Here is a 5,542-nt window from a genome sequence, read left to right as displayed (position 1 = left end):
CCTTCACAGTTTTATTTGAGACGACTGTACAACCATCAAGATTAATTGTCAGATCCAACAGAAGATCTCTTTGTTTCTTGGGACCTATAACAAGCATCTCTGTTTTGTCAGAGTTTTAAAGTAAAACATTTGCCGCCATCCACTTCCTTATGTCTGAAACACAGGCTTCCAGGAGGGCAATTTTGTGGCTTCACCATGTTTCATTGAAATGTGCAGCTGTGTGTCGTCCGCATAGCAGTGAAAGTTAACATTATGTTTCCGAATGACATCACCAAGAGGTAAAATATATAGTGAAAACAATAGTGGTCCTAAAACGGAACCTTGAGGAACACCGAAATTTACAGTTGAATTGTCAGAGGACAAACCATTCACAGAGACAAACTGATATCTTTCAGACAGATAAGATCTAAACCAGGCCAGAACTTGTCCGTGTAGACCAATTTGGGTTTCCAATCTCTCCAAAAGAATGTGGTGATCGATGGTATCAAAAGCAGCACTAAGGTCTAGGAGCACGAGGACAGATGCAGAGCCTCGGTCTGACGCCATTAAAAGGTCATTTACCACCTTCACAAGTACAGTCTGAGTGCTATGATGGGGTCTAAAACCAGACTGAAGCATTTCGTATACATTGTTTGTCTTCAGGAGGCAGTGAGTTGCTGCGCAACAGCTTTTTCATTTTTTTAGTTAGATAGTTTTGAGACGAATGGGAGATTCGATATAGGCCGATAGTTTTTTATATTTTCTGGGTCAAGGTTTGGCTTTTTCAAGAGAGGCTTTATTACTGCCACTTTTAGTGAGTATGGTACACATCCGGTGGATAGAGAGCCGTTTATTATGTTCAACATAGGAGGGCCAAGCACAGGAAGCAGCTCTTTCAGCTACAGAGTATGTTAACGGTTGTGTCTCTCTAAAGCGTAGCTACAGAGTATGTTAACGGTTGTGTCTCTCTAAAGCCGTAGCTACAGAGTATGTTAACGGTTGTGTCTCTCTACAGTCGTAGCTACAGAGTATGTTAACGGTTGTGTCTCTCTGAAGCCGTAGCTACAGAGTATGTTAACGGTTGTGTCTCTCTAAAGCCGTAGCTACAGAGTATGTTAACGGTTGTGTCTCTCTACAGCCGTAGCTACAGAGTATGTTAACGGTTGTGTCTCTCTAAAGCCGTAGCTACAGAGTATGTTAACGGTTGTCTCTCTACAGCCGTAGCTACAGAGTATGTTAACGGTTGTGTCTCTCTGAAGCCGTAGCTACAGAGTATGTTAACGGTTGTGTCTCTCTAAAGCCGTAGCTACAGAGTATGTTAACGGTTGTGTCTCTCTACAGCCGTAGCTACAGAGTATGTTAACGGTTGTGTCTCTCTGAAGCCGTAGCTACAGAGTATGTTAACGGTTGTGTCTCTCTAAAGCCGTAGCTACAGAGTATGTTAACGGTTGTGTCTCTCTAAAGCCGTAGCTACAGAGTATGTTAACGGTTGTGTCTCTCTAAAGCCGTAGCTACAGAGTATGTTAACGGTTGTGTCTCTCTAAAGCGTAGCTACAGAGTATGTTAACGGTTGTGTCTCTCTAAAGCCGTAGCTACAGAGTATGTTAACGGTTGTGTCTCTCTAAAGCCGTAGCTACAGAGTATGTTAACGGTTGTCTCTCTAAAGCCGTAGCTACAGAGTATGTTAACGGTTGTGTCTCTCTGAAGCCGTAGCTACAGAGTATGTTAACGGTTGTGTCTCTCTAAAGCCTTAGCTACAGAGTATGTTAACGGTTGTGTCTCTCTAAAGCCGTAGCTACAGAGTATGTTAACGGTTGTCTCTCTAAAGCCGTAGCTACAGAGTATGTTAACGGTTGTGTCTCTCTAAAGCCGTAGCTACAGAGTATGTTAACGGTTGTCTCTCTAAAGCCGTAGCTACAGAGTATGTTAACGGTTGTGTCTCTCTAAAGCCGTAGTTACAGAGTATGTTAACGGTTGTGTCTCTCTGAAGCCGTAGCTACAGAGTATGTTAACGGTTGTGTCTCTCTAAAGCCGTAGCTACAGAGTATGTTAACGGTTGTGTCTCTCTACAGCCGTAGCTACAGAGTATGTTAACGGTTGTGTCTCTCTAAAGCCGTAGCTACAGAGTATGTTAACGGTTGTGTCTCTCTACAGCCGTAGCTACAGAGTATGTTAACGGATGTGTCTCTCTAAAGCCGTAGCTACAGAGTATGTTAACGGTTGTGTCTCTCTGAAGCCGTAGCTACAGAGTATGTTAACGGTTGTGTCTTTCTACAGCCGTAGCTACAGACTATGTTAACGGTTGTGTCTCTCTAAAGCCGTAGCTACAGAGTATGTTAACGGTTGTCTCTCTAAAGCCGAAGCTACAGAGTATGTTAACGGTTGTGTCTCTCTGAAGCCGTAGCTACAGAGTATGTTAACGGTTGTGTCTCTCTAAAGCCGTAGCTACAGAGTATGTTAACGGTTGTGTCTCTCTAAAGCCGTAGTTACAGAGTATGTTAACGGTTGTCTCTCTAAAGCCGTAGCTACAGAGTATGTTAACGGTTGTGTCTCTCTAAAGCCGTAGCTACAGAGTATGTTAACGGTTGTGTCTCTCTAAAGCCGTAGCTACAGAGTATGTTAACGGTTGTCTCTCTAAAGCCGTAGCTACAGAGTATGTTAACGGTTGTCTCTCTACAGTCGTAGCTACAGAGTATGTTAACGGTTGTGTCTCTCTGAAGCCGTAGCTACAGAGTATGTTAACGGTTGTGTCTCTCTAAAGCCGTAGCTACAGAGTATGTTAACGGTTGTGTCTCTCTGAAGCCGTAGCTACAGAGTATGTTAACGGTTGTGTCTCTAAAGCCGAAGCTACAGAGTATGTTAACGGTTGTGTCTCTCTAAAGCCGTAGCTACAGAGTATGTTAACGGTTGTGTCTCTCTAAAGCCGTAGTTACAGAGTATGTTAACGGTTGTGTCTCTCTAAAGCCGTAGCTACAGAGTATGTTAACGGTTGGGTCTCTCTACAGCCGTAGCTACAGAGTATGTTAACGGTTGTCTCTCTAAAGCCGTAGCTACAGAGTATGTTAACGGTTGTGTCTCTCTAAAGCCGTAGCTACAGAGTATGTTAACGGTTGTGTCTCTCTAAAGCCGTAGCTACAGAGTATGTTAACGGTTGTGTCTCTCTAAAGCCGTAGCTACAGAGTATGTTAACGGTTGTCTCTCTAAAGCCGTAGTTACAGAGTATGTTAACGGTTGTGTCTCTCTAAAGCCGTAGCTACAGAGTATGTTAACGGTTGTGTCTCTCTACAGCCGTAGCTACAGAGTATGTTAACGGTTGTCTCTCTAAAGCCGTAGCTACAGAGTATGTTAACGGTTGTCTCTCTAAAGCCATAGCTACAGAGTATGTTAACGGTTGGGTCTCTCTACAGCCGTAGCTACAGAGTATGTTAACGGTTGTGTCTCTCTAAAGCCGTAGCTACAGAGTATGTTAACGGTTGTGTCTCTCTAAAGCCGTAGCTACAGAGTATGTTAACGGTTGTCTCTCTAAAGCCGTAGTTACAGAGTATGTTAACGGTTGTGTCTCTCTAAAGCCGTAGCTACAGAGTATGTTAACGGTTGTGTCACTCTAAAGCCGTAGCTACAGAGTATGTTAACGGTTGTCTCTCTAAAGCCGTAGTTACAGAGTATGTTAACGGTTGTGTCTCTCTAAAGCCGTAGCTACAGAGTATGTTAACGGTTGGGTCTCTCTAAAGCCGTAGCTACAGAGTATGTTAACGGTTGGGTCTCTCTACAGCCGTAGCTACAGAGTATGTTAACGGTTGTGTCTCTCTAAAGCCGTAGCTACAGAGTATGTTAACGGTTGTGTCTCTCTAAAGCCGTAGCTACAGAGTATGTTAACGGTTGTGTCTCTCTAAAGCCGTAGCTACAGAGTATGTTAACGGTTGTCTCTCTAAAGCCGTAGTTACAGAGTATGTTAACGGTTGTGTCTCTCTGAAGCCGTAGCTACAGAGTATGTTAACGGTTGTGTCTCTCTAAAGCCGTAGCTACAGAGTATGTTAACGGTTGTGTCTCTCTACAGCCGTAGCTACAGAGTATGTTAACGGTTGTGTCTCTCTGAAGCCGTAGCTACAGAGTATGTTAACGGTTGTGTCTCTCTAAAGCCGTAGCTACAGAGTATGTTAACGGTTGTGTCTCTCTAAAGTCGTAGCTACAGAGTATGTTAACGGTTGTGTCTCTCTAAAGCCGTAGCTACAGAGTATGTTAACGGTTGTGTCACTCTACAGCCGTAGCTACAGAGTATGTTAACGGTTGTGTCTCTCTAAAGCCGTAGTTACAGAGTATGTTAACGGTTGTGTCTCTCTAAAGCCGTAGCTACAGAGTATGTTAACGGTTGTGTCTCTCTGAAGCCGTAGCTACAGAGTATGTTAACGGTTGTGTCTCTCTAAAGCCGTAGCTACAGAGTATGTTAACGGTTGTGTCTCTCTAAAGCCGTAGCTACAGAGTATGTTAACGGTTGTGTCTCTCTAAAGCCGTAGTTACAGAGTATGTTAACGGTTGTGTCTCTCTAAAGCCGTAGTTACAGAGTATGTTAACGGTTGTGTCTCTCTAAAGCCGTAGCTACAGAGTATGTTAACGGTTGTGTCTCTCTAAAGCCGTAGCTACAGAGTATGTTAACGGTTGTGTCTCTCTAAAGCCGTAGCTACAGAGTATGTTAACGGTTGTGTCTCTCTAAAGCCGTAGCTACAGAGTATGTTAAAACGGTTGTGTCTCTCTACAGTCTGCGTTTGTGTGTGTGTGTGTGTGTTCGTGTGTCTGTGTTCGTGTGTGTGTGTGTGTGTATGTTCATGCTTGTGTGTGGGAGCCGAGGGAAGTCAGATGAGCACGAAGCCAGCCGCAGAGTCAAAGCAGAAATACTGGCACAGATGGACAGTGAGATAAGCTGGGGGAGGGGAGAGAAAGAGGGAAGGAGGGGAGAGGGAGACATAGAGAGAGGGTGGGAGCATGGTAGACAGAGAAAGAGAGTTCACTGGTTTCCAGATATGTAATTTCTTGCTGACTGTACCATTGTTGTCCAGGTGTTGGGGGGAGCTTCCGAGAATGACGACCCCTCTAAGATGTTGCTACTAACTTACCCTGGGACATCGACGAGGCACTATGGCAACGATTACATCCCACTGCCTACAGGTGACCTCTCACCTTTAAACCCTAACCGCTGATCGGTTTAGTTCTTACCCAGATCGCTAACCCATTAGTAGCCCCAACTACTTTTCACTCTTTCTGTCCTCTCTATCCTTTCTCTCCTTGTGTGTGTCTGCGTCAGTTCCAATGACTGAGTCGTGACCAGTCGTGCGGCACGGTCATGGCTTTTGGCCAGGGGCATCTCCTGTACACACCCTTTATATGAGAGAGAGACAGAGAGAGAGAGAGAGAGAGAGAGAGAGAGAGAGAGAGAGAGAGAGAGAGAGAGAGAGAGAGACAGACAGACAGAGAGCGAGAGAGAGAGAGAGAGAGAGAGAGACAGAGAGAGACAGAGAGAGCGAGAGAGAGACAGAGAGAGAGAGAGAGAGAGAGAGAGAGAGAGAGA

This window comes from Salvelinus fontinalis, chromosome 25, assembly GCF_029448725.1.
Source record: "Salvelinus fontinalis isolate EN_2023a chromosome 25, ASM2944872v1, whole genome shotgun sequence".
NCBI lineage: Eukaryota > Metazoa > Chordata > Actinopteri > Salmoniformes > Salmonidae > Salvelinus > Salvelinus fontinalis.
Note: the sequence above shows the minus strand (reverse complement) of the source record.